The 15897-nt window shown below is 47.2% G+C and overlaps 1 pseudogene; it reads right to left on the bottom strand.

The window, feature by feature from the left end:
* Positions 1-15897, bottom strand: part of LOC137484429 (fer-1-like protein 4) — a 39145-nt pseudogene that overhangs the window by 8240 nt on the left and 15008 nt on the right.

Consider the following 15897-nt stretch of genomic DNA (forward strand, 5'->3'; position numbering starts at 1 on the left):
ATGTTCTTGGACATCTGTGGCCCTGGCTCAGGGTTTGTAATGTCAGTTAGAAGCAAAGAAAACAGCAAATGAGAAGCAGAAGCTGCCCACAAGGTGGAGATCAACAGTAGAGTGGGACAGTGTGGAATCACTCAAGGCACCTGAAGCCACTGGAAGCACAGAGCATTCCTGGACAAAGCCAGCTAGAAACAGGAAAGAAAACTGGAAAAACACTCCCTTCCCCCTCCCCACCACCTCCCAAAATACACCCAAAACAAAACAACACCCACAAAAAAAAAAAAAAAAACAAAAAACAAAAAACAAAAAACCACACCAAAAGCATTAAAGAAAACCAAACAAACCATCACCACAAAAAACCCCAAACCAATCAACCAAAAAAAAAAAAAAAAACCCAAAAAACTCCAAAACACCCATAACCCCAGACATTATCTTGCTGATAGTGACCACAAGCAGATGAAGGTACAGCTTTGCAATAGTGCCAGCCAAGAGAATAAGCTGGCATACAACAAACCTCCATGACCAGCACTGGTCTGAAAGTAGGTTTACTGTGTTCCACCCACTGCCTGGGAAGCCACTTTGGTACCTAATGAACTGGATCACATCTTCTCCCAGTGCAACAATGTCCACTGAAACAAAGGCATTGAACCAAGGATGCACCTCACAGTGACCCAAAAAACTGGGCCATGCAGGGCACATAGTGGGGAAGCCAGCCTGGACACCTCAGGGAAGAGAGGATTGTGGGCTCCCAGACCACCCCAACATGTGCATTGCTGAGCACAGGCAGCTGTTTAAGGGACCAGTTCAACAAGCCCTCCGTACCTTCAGGAAAAGCCTCTGGAGGGACCTTGAATATTTTATTGTCCACTTTGATCTCCTCCTGTCTGTACTCAGTAGCAGGGATTGAGTTTTTCTTGCATAAACTATCCAAGATCTGTGTGGGTTTAAAAGCATCTCGCCACATGTTGTAGCCATTTCTGCATGGAAAAAGAAAACATCAGGAACTTCTTCAGCTTAAGTTTCTTTTCTAGGCTGTGAAACAGCCTTCCTTCCCAAAGCACAGGCTATGTCACTAGAACCCTGCTCAGATTTTCACTGGGAAAACCCTGGGCTTAAAGAGGTTACAAAAAATCTTAATGAATGAAAGGCTAAACAAACTCTTTCCTTTCAGAGAACAAGCTGGACTTGCACCCCACAGAACTATTAGCTTCTGAGCAGCAGAAGCAATGCTAGGAGGAGGAGCAGTTCTAGATACAGTTACTACATGAGAAAGAACTTTTACCTGTGCTGGGTACTCGACTCCATTCCCACAGCTAATTTTCCAATAGCAGGGTAGGAGAAGAGAAGTTTGCAGAAATCTGGCTGAAGATACTGGAGAATCCACATGGAAGAAGGCCAAAGGAAATCAGATATCCTGAGTGTTGATGCTTACAAAATACTGCCAGAGAAACTGCTGTACTTTCTGAAAGAGGTCAGAGTCAAGCAAGCACTTTTCTCACAGAACACCAATGTGTAAGGAATAAAGAAGTTTTTTTGCTATATTATGCAAGGTATATTAGATTGCCATAGGAATTAGAGCTATCACAGGAAACTGGTAGGTGTCCAAAGAGATAGAGATACCCATGTAACTTGTAGCAAATCTGTGGAGCACCAGCAAATGCATATTCTGTCCTGCAGAACAGGAGGAGCTGTTAACCACATGTGGCAGGTGACAAGAATATCTATGGCCCTCATTGGTACCTACAAGTCATACTGCGCAGCCACTCCACAGATGGCCCTGTGCTTGCTGTAGAATCAATTCTCCAAGTCAATCTTTGTCTCCCCAATCAGATCATCAGATCCAACCAAATCATGATCAAATATTGCCACAGTGAGTTCTGATTCCATGGGAAAGGAGACTGTCAGCTCCACAGCTCTGGACAGAATCAAACAGGGAAAGTGCAATTAGCAAAGAGGATAGAAATGAAATACATGCTCTGCTTTGATAATCTTACACATTTAAGAACTGTATTTGACAACTTAAAGGCCTCTGATAAACTTCGGTTCTCTCTAAATTCAGTATGTGACATTTTCAGTGTGCATGTTCAAACAAAGGAATTACTTTTCCAGGAATGTATGGCTCAGATAGAGGGCCTGGAGTTAGAGAAAAAGCTCTCCAATGCTCAGCTTCCAATTTTAAATGAAGTCCTTGGGTGTACTTTCTTCCTAACCCAAAGCATGATGGCTCCTGAGTTAGCTGGAGGCAAGGGACATGCCCAAGGGCTTTGTGTAAAAGCACAAGATTCTCCATCAGACATGAACAGAAGACCTTACATGTTGAGCCACATTTCAAACCCCAAATTTGCACTGTTCTCATTAAACCCGCTAGATGAAACCTTCCTGCATACTCTCCAAACACAGGACTGAGCTGCTTTGGGATGTATCACTCCTTTGTGTCCTTCTGTTGCTGGCCCACAGTCACCACCACATAGCGGTCTGCTTTGCCATTGGGGTCTGCTGGAAACAGATTTGTAGCCTGGAACATATAAGCGATACTGCTGAACACAGCTGTGGAGGGCAACTTGCACAAGGAACACTGCACAGGCCTGACACCACCCAAGCCCACTTGGTCAGGTCCCTCCAGCAACTACCCCAGCAGTGAAACAGCCACTTGTTCCCACACAAATCCTCACTCGACAAGCCATTGATGTCTTCAGCTGTGGACCCACCTACTTGTTCATGATCTCAAGGCAGATGTGAGGAGCCAAGAAATGCCCATCTGCCCATCCTCAAGCTACAAAGCATGGAAGACTCTCCATGGACAGGATGTAGGTGCCTTCCACTGGCAGAGGCTTCAAGCTAGCATCACATTTTTCACAAGCACCACTGCTTGTATTTACTGAGCAGAGAATGGCAGAAGGGCCACAGGGAGGGGAGAGACTGCCAAGCATTACTGTGACCTCAACCAGAGATTTTCCTTAACCATATAAACTCTTACAAGAACCCTGATGGGTCTGTTCCTTGGAATGCCCTGGGAGACCTTGGGCTCTGTAACAGCTTCCTCAGTGGGGTAGACATAGAAGGAGCCCTGCAGAAAACACTTTTCAAGGAACAGCTGGATATACATGGGAATATCTCAGAAAGGATTGGAGCCACCAGCTTCACCTGCCAACTAGAAAATCAGAGCCATTTCCCCATTTCTCCACAGACACCCTGTGCCATGGGGACAGTCCTTTCCAAAGGTCAAATCATGTCCACATGGCCCAGGCAACCCCTGCTTGCAATTTAGGCTGCAGGCTGTCATACCACTGCCAATGTCAGATCTAAGCACCTCAAGGCACTTTGGATTGCCAAAGACGGAGGACACCAAACATTTTCTAGGGACAGCTACAGCTTCTGTAGTTGATATCTGAGAGTCTTCAAGAGCTCCTGGATCAGAGGATGATACCTCTTTTAAACTTTAAAACCAGTGAAGCTTACATATATAATACTGATATGCATATTGAATACATCCAGAGGCTGCAACCAGAATGAGTCCTTTATGCTTCATGCTTTCTCTTTGTAGCAGCTAAAAAAATCTAAATTGGATGGATTTATAAGATAACAACAGTAAGACCACAGTACAATTGCTTCAACAGGCACTAACAGTACCCTGGCCAAGCTGCAGCCCAAACTGCACACCCATGCACTCTGCAAGGTTTTGCTGCTGTTGGCTTGCTCTGAAATACAGGTCATAAGGATCTTCTTCCACAAGCAGCACAAATGTCATCCAAATGAAACAGTACCTTGTACTTCCCCACATAATGTTCATCCTCATTTCCGTTTTCATTTTTATTTGCTTTGCCACGATGAAGGGGGAAAATACACAACCAGTCTTCAAAATTACCAAACTCATGTTCCAGCTCAGAGTTGTAGATCTGAAATAAGTAGAAAGTAATTTTGGGCCTTTTCTTGCCATCTCAAAGGGACAAGAGTCAGAAAGACCATCCTTTCTCTGTTGCAATCATTTCACCTAGTCCTACCTTACTTCTGTATTACTCAGTGCAGGGTGTTGATGGTTTTCCTGCATGTCCCTAGGGCCAGCCTTGGATGTGGATGCACATCTCAGCTTGGCTCCAAGGTCTTACTAGCTGCATCAAATTCCAGCAATGGTGAGGTCTCAGCACACACTGCAGGTTCTCCTCCCAGCATAATTTCCATTGCAGGAAGGTGAGGAAGATATGGACAAAGGGCCAGGACTGAAAGTGACTAGGTAACCCCAATTATCACCTGAAAGGTGGCAATGAGCTTCCTCTTGGGTTAAGCAGGTTCAGCTTCAATCACTGCCTCATCCTCTGCTTCAATGTCAATGGAAGATGCATTTAAATTCCCTCCATCCAGAAATGATGGTAAGAGATTAGGAAACACTCTGATTTTGCCCATCATGTCAAGGGTCTCTACCTGAAACCACCCCAGCCACAGTTTCTGCTTTCACCCAGGGCTTTGACCTGTGTCACAGCAACTGGAGCTATTGCTGTTTGTAACAGGTGTCCTTCTGGCATCTCTTGTTTCCCAGCACGGCATGGCTGGATGGGTGAGGGACAAAAATTGGCATAGACCTACCTGCCTGTTTGCCTGCATGGCCGCTATTCAGACAGGAGTTGGGCAGAAACCAAATGAAGGAAGGTGGTTGGGCCAGCTCACAGGTACTGTCAGGGAAGGCACAGAGGAGAGCCCACTCTCCTCTTTGGATGAGTGGTTATTTGCTGGCCTGTTGGTTTGGGTGTCTAACTAAAGCATCACTGCCACTTTCAGCACAGCCAGCTGAAAGAGACTGTGTCTAGACCTTTCTCAGAGGCACCACCAAACCGAGGACAGAGTGGGTGTGTCCTTGTCCCATTTCCCAAGGCTCCCTTTCAACCTCAAGCACTAATGGCATGCAGGTACCCTCAAAGTGTCTTTAAATTGTATTTACATAATTTTTATACTTTGCACTTTCCCAGGTCAGAGCCATATGAGTCACTGCTTACACCTCTGTAAACCTGAACCTACAGCTGTAACACTGTTCTCAGATCATAAAAAGATTGTTATTACTGTCCATTACCTCTGGTACCTCCTGTTACCTGATTCACCTGCACCCCAGGTGAGTACCCCAAAAGCACAGAGTGATGCCCAGATCCTGGACAGTTTTTCCCGTCCATCATCCTCTCTCCATCCTACCACTGCATCTTGATCTCACCTAGACAATCCCATGATCCCTGAGGACAATTTTTATGCATTTTGCTCACACAGGAAAGCACTTGCTTTAACACAATTTTACAAGACTCCACTATTTTCCAGGACTTTTCTGACTATTTTCCAAATTTTTGCAGGAAAGTTTGGTGTTTTCAACTTGAAACAGCCTGTTAGCCCTTGACAGCGTCTTCAGCCTCTTTGCTCACTTTTATGTTGTTGTAGCTGAATGTTGCAAGGGTGTTGTCTGCACAGACACCATTCTCACAAGCCCAGTACCCTCTGGGATGGTATAAAATCTTGGTTCTTCCCACTAAAGAGTGGGGTATTGCTAGAGAACTCACCTGCATCATTCAAGTCATCATTCTCAGCATCTCCCTCATCACTGCATGCCTGAAAAACACAGAGTCACCTCAGATCCCTGACAGAAAAGGCTTCCCCTTCTAAGCACAGAACACTGACATTTTCCTGCCAGCAGAGTAAGTAATACAAAGCATGAAATCATTCAGCAATAACATCATTGCAGGATGGTATCCAACGACTGTCTTAATAACTTTTTCTTCTCCCCAGATCCTCCTGCTAGCTTCTTTTGATTGGAATTTAAGTTGACAGTGCAAGGAAGGAAATTTGGAGCAGACCTGCTCCCCTAACACATACTAGGACATAACAAGGACAGAGTAAGCAGGATGAAAGTCCCTGTTAAAGTCAGCAACATCACATTTTCAGGAGACCCTCAAGAGAAGCTGCCTCATTCTCACACCACTTGAGCACCAAGCCTCAAGGATGTTTCAATACCCACCTCCTGCTGAAATCAGCCCACTTGGTAGATGCTTGATACCTGGCTACCTTAAGTATGCTTGATACACTAAAGTTCACATATTCCTGCAGATCCATGCCAGGAAAACTCCTGTGACACTCAGTATGGTTGAAAACATCTTCCTGAGACCAGTGCAGCCTATTTTCCCTTCTGTTGGCAGCTGTCACAAAATATTACCTGATTATACAGCTCTTTCAGGGACACATAGTACTTGGACCACCAATCCAGTTCTTCCAGTTCTGGTTTTTCCTCTTCATATTCATCTTCCTTCTTTGCAAGCTTATTGATAGGAATTTTCTTCAAAGGAGCCTTGAGAGAAAAGGGCTCAGAGGGAAGAAATGACCACCCAGGACACTCATGCACTCTCCTCCAGTGCCCTAGGAGCCTCTGGCAAAGGCTCAGCCTTCAGGCAGAGCACAGGCAGTGCAAAGCTGCCCATGGCTCCAGCTTTGTTCTTTGCTACAAAAGAAGTCATTCTCAAGGCACAGGGCAGACCTCCTTAATGTCCCTGTGCCAGAACCCCAGCACACGGCACTGGGGTTCTACCTGCCAATGAGCAGGCAGAAGAGAGGAGTGTTTCAGTCCAGCGAAAAACCTGGTGGATGAAACCTAACACTGAATTTCTGAACTTTTTTTTGTTGTTGTTTGTAATCTAGTTTGGCTTTACAAACTTCAACATTTGTTGGGCCCAACACATTACTCACCTTCACAAAACTAAGGGGGTGAGTGCTGGAACCTGGGTCACCAGCTGCCAGTCCAATGTTTACCACAGTCTGAGATGGAAGACGGTGAGATGAAACATTGCAAGCTGAGATGAAAATAAAGAACTTCATGTTTCCATGCATTTATTTCTGCCCACTACTTCTTACTTTCGGCCACAGGAAAATCCTCCCTGTTAAAACACTAGTCTGATTGATTTTAAAGCTTTTCAAAACAGACTCTGCAAAAATACTACTGGAAATCCAACTACAGTACTGAAATTGGCCACTATCACCAATATGCTTGTTGCTGACTCCCAGGAATTCAGAATTATGAGATATACCTTCCCTACACAGAAATAGCCCCAGGTGGATCAATCTTTGGCTGCTTCTTCATGCTTCCAGATCAGGAGTGCTGGCTATTGCTATCATAGAGCTATTTAGCTAAGCTATTACCCAATGAACAGACTTTGATCTGACAACATGAGAGAACTGAAAACATTTCAATCCTTAGTCCTAATTGATCAGCTCCCTAAAGATGAGCTCTCATTGAGCAAATTCTTCCCTGTGAGGGTGGTGAGGCCCAGGCACAGGTTGCCCAGAGAAGCTGTGGCTGCCCCATCCCTGGAAATGTTCAAGGCCAGGTTGGACAGGGCTTGGAGCAATCTGGTCTAGTGGAAAGTGTCCCAAATCATGGCAGAAGGTGGAACAAGATGATCTTTAACCTCCCTTTCAACCCAAACCATTCTGTGACTCTATGACCTTGTGATTGCACGGAGAGGATTCTGCTGCCTGGCTAAGAGGAAGTGGAAGAGCCAGGGATCTTTGCCACTGGAAAACCTGCCTGTTGTCTCCATGAGAACCTCTCCAAGTAGCTTACCTTTGGGCACATCCTCTGGTTCCTCCTCCAGCTCTCTGGGAGAGAATTTCATCACATTGGACATGACACGGCTACCCACAAGCACAGTGTGCCCAAACGCACGTTTTTCCACCACAAAGATGCTGAGGGGAGGGTGCAGGTATATCTGCTCTGGAAACTTCTGCAAAAGAATTATGCATGGGGTTCACAGGAGTAAAGGTGATCAACCTGGGTTGAGCTATCAAACTATGGCAGCCCCATCACATAAGGAGAAGCCTGCTGGCACCTTGCAGCTATGCCCAAAAATGAAAGCCTTGCAGTGACAGGCCATGGCTAAGATTGCTCTTTGTGGGCAATTTCACAAAGGTTTTGTTCTGCAGCTGAACCATGTAGTCATGGGAGAGCAAAATCCTGGAAGCAGTTCCCCTCTTTCTATGTTGTCCCATGCAGTGAGGTGATGCAGCGTAGCCATAGTGTACCCTGGCATGGCAGAATCCACCTTTCCACTCACCACATCCATGTATTTGACCAGCTCAGTGAAGTTGGGGTTCTCTTTGTAGGACACAATCACCTCTGACTCCACCTTCTTCCAGCACATTCAATGATCACCTGGGGCTCATCCACCTCAAACAAGTTCACTCTCTTCAGGTCCTTCAGGCCCCAGAACAGGATCTGAAGCACAACATGAAGCTGCTGTCTGAGACATGCCAGCCATGGCACTGCCCATGCTGCCACCCCCTACCCATAGGACACAGTACCCAGAAGAGGTACAGGCCTGCTCTCCTAGCTCAGCTGCCCAGCAGCTTTGCCTGTTGAACTACTCAGATGGCTTCCCCCTCATGGAGGTCAAGCACCTCCATTTCTGGCATCTGCTCAGGCCTCACAGGCACATTTGACCATCAAACTGGACTCCCTCACCAAGCCCTGCCCTCCACCCAGGGGCAGCTTGAGGGGAAAGCCAGCGCAGCAGAAGGTGGCACACCTCTATGTGGAACTCCTTCAGTACTGGGCAGATGCCCTCAGGGATGATGAACCGTCCAGCACGGGGGTCTTCCAGGTGGTCGGGCTCCTTGGGCTCCACATCCTCAGGCAATGATGGCTCAATAGGTGGAACCAGGACACAGCAGGTGATGAAAGTCACTTCTATTCCATGCCATACCAACCCCCCTCTCTCCCTTCTTCTAGTTCTGCACTCACAGGCTGTCCCTGCAGCCTCCTCTCATTGGAAAGACAGATATGGCCTCCAACTTGGAATTCTGGTGGGCCCCATGCAACCAGCTCCTCACCCACACAGCTCTCCTCAGAGAGCTGGCAACCATGTGCAGCTTCCTACAAGCCTGTTACCTCCAAATAGCCACTGTAATCGAGCTCAATCAGCTCAAAAGTGGCAATGAGCTCTCCCGCTGCTTTGCTGCCTCTGTAGAAATCAAAGAACTGCAGGGCAGGTTTGGTATATGGCTCATCAACCAGCTTCACCTGTGGGACAGCAAAGGCCTGCCCGAGGAAATCAGGGGAGCCCTGCAGGAAAGAGGGGAATTACTCAAATCAACACTGTGGTATCTCACCACCTCAAAGACCACCACTAATTCCAGCCAGTCTGGGACAGTACAAGACTACTCTTCCACCCATGTTATCCTCTGCTTTGATTTTTTCTGCTCCATCCAGAGCTAGGAACAGATAAAGGCATGTCTACAGCAGCTCCACTTAACTCCCAGTTCATCTGCACGCAGAATTCGGCAAACGGCCTGGCACCATGCATCAGAGGACATCAAAGCTAGATCAGGTTTTTCAGAGTCTCTTCCAGACAGGGTTTGAGTATCTCCAAGGATGGATACACAACAAGCTTTCTGAGCTACAAGCCCAGCATGTGTTCCACCTCTGTGTAAAAACTGCTTTCTTATATCAAGATGGATTTTCTTCCTTGCCAGTTTGTGCTCATTCCTTGCCATTGGGCCCCTTGGTACCTTCCATGAGAAATCTGAACTGAGCTTTTCCATCCTTTCCCACCAGATAGCTGCAGACAGCAAAAATATACTGGCTTTCTCTCAACCTCTGTAGGCTGAATATACTCATCTCTCCTCCTTTGTCCTGTGCTCCATCTTGGTGGCCTCTTCTGGACTCTTCCCAATATGACAGGGTTTGTCTTGTACTGGAACCACAGGAAAGCTGCTGAGTTACACAGGAGAACCTGCTGCAAGTTATGTCATTAGCCTTAGGACAACAAAGAGGCTCTAGGAGACAGTGTAACTTTAAAGCACTAATAAAGAGAGAAAAGGGAGGACTGAGGAGAGATGATCGATGACATGTGGGGACACAGGGCAAAGAATAGCCCTAAAAACAATATCAGTTCCCCCAGGATATGAGCCCTCTGCAATGTAAGCCTGCCAACGAAGCAGGCATGTTTCTTCAAAAATAAGTGATCCTGGATCCAACAAGCACTCATCAGCCCCTGATGAATTTAGAGTATCTCTGAGTCAGAAAGTCTCAACCTCAGCCATAGTCCCCATGACTCACTGTTACCAGTGGACCATCACCAAGCTGGTCCATGGAAACCAAACAGAGAAGTGGCAGCACTCAGAGATCCTCTGCCTTCCCTTTTTCAGAAACAACAGAAGGAGGGCAGCATGATCATACTTACAAATTTATTATGGCTGAAAAGGTTGATTATAATGATGGGTGTCTCTGTTTTCAACTCTTCTTTCTTCCCATCAATAATGAACTGGTCAAACAAAAGTAGCTCATTCCACATAGGGCTCAGTGTCTCCTCCAGCATCTGCAGATGGAGACAGAAGGCCAAAGTATTCCACAGTCAGTGGAAATAAATCACATGCAGGAAAGTGAGGAACTCTGGGCTGATTCCCTCTCCCACACAGCCACATGCAGCTGGTGGCTAGCAGGAGTGATGTGGTGAAAGTGTGGGATCAGCACTCAAGGTCAACTAGCATATGCCAATCAACCTTTGAGACCATGCTCAATGACTGTCAAATATTCCCTGAACATAACCACAGTGCTCAGAGCATAGATACCTGAGTGCTTGGAGATACAAGAGTCCCAGGAGGACTGCCAAAACATGTCAGTGAGGGCACATTCATTTTTCTCTCCCCAGATTCCCAAGATGACGGAGGCAAGAGTTTAAGTGGTCTCACCCTGGTGGTCTGGCATTGAGTTGAAAACACCACTCTTGCAAATGGATCTGAAAGGCCATTATCATCTGCAGGGAGGATCCCTCGAGCCTGATACAGATGGGCTCGGAGCTGGAAATAGCTGAAGTCTGGTAAAAAAAGGAGAGAGGAGGTCCCCAACAAAGTCCTGTATGAGGCCAAAAAAATGTCTAAAAGGAGAAGGCCAGCCGGATAGGAATGTGACAAATAGCTAGCACTTCTAGGGACTGTGGTTCTCAGGCCAGTACATCTCAAAAGCTTTAGCCAAGCCAGACAAGCTCAGTGGGCTCCGCAGACACCTCTGGGAAGTACATGACATGCGACATGTGAAATGTGCAGTGTTCTGCTATAAGCATCTACTGTGGGGGAGCACCACCAAGCCTCATCAGAGGGGCAGAACTCATGCCCATTGGCATTGGGCAACACATTCAATGCCTACAAAGGGCCCACCCTGTCTGCTGCTTTACCTGTGAATGTACAAATACATCCTCATGAGATCAAACTGGATGTGCCTATCCCAGTCATGCCTTGGAGACAACCCTAGATCAGGTCTTAATTTTCAGACATATTACAATTCCCAGATCAGTGTGGCCTGGAAGTGAAGTGAAGGACTGTGGGGGGACAATATACCACCACAGACACTAATCCATGGATGGGACCTCTCAACTCCCTGCTCTCCTGCTTATGTGAAGAATTGGTATCTGCACTCACCATCCCCGCTGAGCCGGCTGGGAGGGCTGTATGCTGAGAGCTGGGCTATGTCCTGCTCACTCTCGGAAAGGAACTCCTCAGGCAGCTCTGCCAAACAGTTTTTTGCGTATTTGGTTACCCCAAGCCACATGTAGATTTCCAGTTTGGCAAAGATCTCACCAGTGTGTAAGCCAGGGACCTGAAAGCACAGAAGGTTTAGCAGGTTTCACATCTCAGACCAAGATGATCACCATCAGCCTGGGACTGACCAAAGAGCACAGGAGAGAGAGCACCACATCAGCAGAGGCAAAAGGCAGTGGTGGACGGAGAGCTGTGTTTCCTTGTGAACTCCAGGATTTCAGGAAGGAGGGCTGAAAGCAAGGAGGGGAAAACAGCATGAAGCAAGCAAGAGCACAGTGACTTGGTATAAACCCTACCTTCATAAAGACAGTCTGGATCTTTGCACAGTCTTTGCTTTCCTCCTCTTCAACTACTGAGTAGAGGATGTTTTGTGCAGGAATTCTGGCATATGCCACATGCCTGTTGTTGCTGAGCATCCAGATGAGTACATCAGGGACAGTGCACTGGGGCTGGAGGGAGGGAAGGGAGGAACATCACAGAAGAGAAACAGCATGTGTCATCCTCCTCCTACTGACATGGTGAAAGCTTCGTCTCCTCAGAGGAGGGACTGCTGAGCAATGGCAGTTTAGAGATCCAAAAATAAAGGAGCTAACATTGGCCACATACTTCTGAAAGTCAGCCCTGCAATATGGCTCTGGAGGTGTTGTGGTTTAATTCTGGCTGGCAACTCAGCACCATGCAGCCCATCACTCTCTGTCTCTCGGTATGATTGGAAACAAGATTCAAAATGTAAAAGTGAAAGAAGTCATGGATTGAGATAAAAACCGTTTAATAGGGAAAGAAAAAGCTTCACACACAAGCAAAGCAAATCAAAGAATTAATTCCCCTCTTCCTGTGGACAGGCAGGTCTTCAACCATCCCCAGAACAGCAGGGCTCCATCACAGAAACAGTGACTTGGGAAGAAAAACACCATCACTACAATTGTACATTACTCTACCCTCACATAGCTAAAGATGTGAAAATGATTTGACTTGGTGAAAGACTTCTACAAACTTCAACAGCGACTGTCTACCTTATGTCAGCAAACATGGCATTCTGGTTGACACTACAGCAACACACTGATTTTTTTCAGTTACTTAAAATACAAACAATGAAACTCTGAACGTGGAGAGTTTCTGCTATGGATGAGAATCTTATTCCTATGCAAGTTTGAATCTGCAGAAAGTATCTGTGGTCAGACCCTGGTGGAAGTGCAGGCAGCACAGGCAAGGCTGTTTTCCGAGGCAAAACTGTCTGTTGCAGACAAGGCTGGTGGGGTGGAGAGGCCCAGGAGGCCTGGAGCTGGCCCAGCTCTGCCTCCTACCCACTGCAGAATTGCTTGGACCCCTGCTCTGCCACTAACAGCCCTGCAAAGATGCCTGGCCTCATCCCTCATTAGAGCTATCACAGGAAACATGGTAACTTTCAGTAGCTGGAACTTGGAATTTTACACAGTGAGGGAAGACAGCAGAGGAAAAGCTTCAGCTCAGACTGGTGAGAGCCCCAGCAGCCAGCTCAGTACCCTCTCCTTGCCTACCCTCTCCAGCTCAGAACAGGGGTTCCCTAGGAGCCACTGTACCTCTTTAGCCATGAAGCGTATCTTTGCCAGGATCCTCCTTGTCTCCTTAACCTTCTCCTTGACATTGTCTCAGGTCAGGTGCCACCTCACACGGAGCCCCTGCTTTGCATACAGGAACTGAACAGAAAGCACAGCTGTCACACAACCAGCCATGTCCCACTGCCACCCCACATGGGGGGTCTGCAAGGAGCCTACTGTGCTGCCCACATCCATCTTGCTTCATTGTGCCCTGACCTCCACCATGGCTCACTGCCCAGTTGCTGAGAGCAAACCTCCATGAACCTGTCACAAGCCATTTAGCAAAGGGTGCCATGAATTGGAGACTCCAGTAACTCATCCGCCTGGTCAATATCATCCGGTAACAGAAGTCCATGAGCTTTAAAATCATTTGGGGCAGAAAGATGTCTAAGGAATAAACATTCCAGAAGCTGGTGGTCTAAGGCTCCAGACAGTGCCTGCGGGAGACTTTGGCCAAGGAGAAACTTGGGGCCACAGTGGTGTGGGATTATGAAGATGTAGGAAACTGCAACACAGGGCTTGGCTTTCACCACTATTAGTACATATCAAAGATAGTGTTACACATCTGAGGAGAAACTTAGGGATTAATCAAAACTAATAATGAAATCCAGAAGAAATTCAGGGTGTACACCCACTGTGGACTGGCAAGGCCAGAAAACTCATCTCTTAGGTGGGTTCTCTCTTCCAGAGTCTCTCAGGCTTAGCAGAGTACCTTCACCATAGCTCAGGTGATGACATGCAAGGAAGCAGAGGGAAAGGAACTGGGACCCAGATATGCCTAAATTTTATTTCCTGCTGCTGTCACTGCATTTTGGTCAGCTTTGGCCAAGCTTTGGCCAAGCTTTGTCATTTTTCAAAGCTTTGTAGTCTGACAGGGGCTATGACTCTACAGCTGTGCTGTGATGAAGAGTACGTAATTGTGCTCTCATTCAGCTAGCTAGTCTTGTGTGCAGGGTGATAAGTGCCCAAGTGTTGCCCTTTCTAAGGACAGACAGATGAATGGCTTTTGTAGACCTGCTGGATATGTACTCAGCCAAGGGGCTGAGTTTTCACGAGTAGCAGATCTCAGTGAGCCACCACAAAACTGCCTTCAGGAACATGGTGCACCAAAAGGCCTCCAGCAACCTACCGGGCAGCAATATGCATGTGCTCAACTACATATGCCCCAGTGGAGATGAAGGAAGGCATCAGGGCATAGCATCTGCACAAAACAGGGGGCAGCCATGGCCAGATCCTGTCTCTTTTCCCTGTGCTGGAAACTGTATTGCCCTGAGCAGAAGTTGGGAGATGCTGCAGTAAAAGCCTATGACTGATACATTGAGTTTTAGCTCCAGGTTTCCTTCTTAGCTTCAGTTCCTGCTGATCCTCCAGAATTTTTGCCAGAGCAGGGATTGCACACACTCCCACCAACCACCACCAAACCCCACAACTTACAATGTTGCGCATCAGGTATTTTGTCCAACATCTGTCCAGGTTATTTGGATGAGACATTGTTTTTCTCTCAGCACTGAGTGAATATTGCCTGCAATGAGAAAAGCAGCACAGACTCTGTATCCTCTGCACCCAGCATGTTGAGCACACCTCACAGCAGAGACACAAGCTCCAAATCCCTGGTACCAATGTGTTAGGAAGCTGCATTTCTGCAATGCCTTCTCTTCTGCAAGCTTGTTGGTTGAGAAGGTACACTGGGGATTCTCAGCACCTGAGGCTCCCTTTCTACTGTAGCACTGTGGACTGAAGTGTATAGTGGCCCCCACAGGGTAGTCATGTGGATTGAAACATGGGTCTTTTGACTGTGTGATTGAAAAGAGTGAAGAAAATGTCCTTCACATTTAGGAAACACGTGAGAGCCCAGGAACACTGAGGCTATCATCTATGACCCCTCTGATTCTTAGAACAGGACTGGAGTCTCCTCTCCAAGCTTGAAGAGCTACAAGGAGGGTCCTTTTCCCAAGTCATCCTCATTTCCTTCTGCACATCCACCTCATAAGGAGAGGAGAGAAGGCCGCACATGGCTGAGGCAGAACATGATATGACCTCCTAACCTGAAAACAAGGATCTTCAGGACATCAGGGACATGCTAACCTGCATCCAGCTACAAATTCCTCAAGCACCTCTCTGAGCCGCTCTTCTGCTTTAGCCTTTGGTCTTCTCAAGAGTTTCTCCACATCATCCAACCCCTGCTCCTGTAGCAAAATCCCATTATTCACAAAGCTTGCACCTGGCTGAGGGGTCAGAGTAAAACCGTGCAAGGATGTATTTGCCACAAATGGCTTATGCCTTTCTGCAGAGCTGGGATTCATGAGTGCTGCAGATCAGCACTATGCTGCCTGGGACTCTCCAGAGCCTGAGGATAACCTTAATATTTGTTGTTACAACACCTTGTGTCTCAGTCCTCGAGCAGCCACTAACATACACTGTGGTAAGCTCTACTTTCATATTTTCAAGCCAAAAGGGAAAGGCAAGGTCCTGGGGAGAGACTGTATCCCCTTCATGACAACCTGAAGCTGAGAGTCCGCTTGCCCAATCATCTGCCCAGGACTCACAGAGCTCAGGACTGGCAGCAGAGGAACTTGTTGTCACAGACATCATATCACATCACTGCTCCAGGAACCACCACTAGGCAGTTGTCCAGCATGAGTCCATGTGGCCTACCCAGCCCTGCTTAAATGGCCGGTGGGACTAAGCCCTGTGAGAGACATGGACTTGCATGGGTGGTGAGGACAGCAAACATCACGCACAGCAACTCCACATGCAAGAAGGAAAG

The sequence above is a fragment of the Anomalospiza imberbis genome, chromosome 17, assembly GCF_031753505.1.
Source record: "Anomalospiza imberbis isolate Cuckoo-Finch-1a 21T00152 chromosome 17, ASM3175350v1, whole genome shotgun sequence".
NCBI classification, from domain to species: domain Eukaryota; kingdom Metazoa; phylum Chordata; class Aves; order Passeriformes; family Viduidae; genus Anomalospiza; species Anomalospiza imberbis.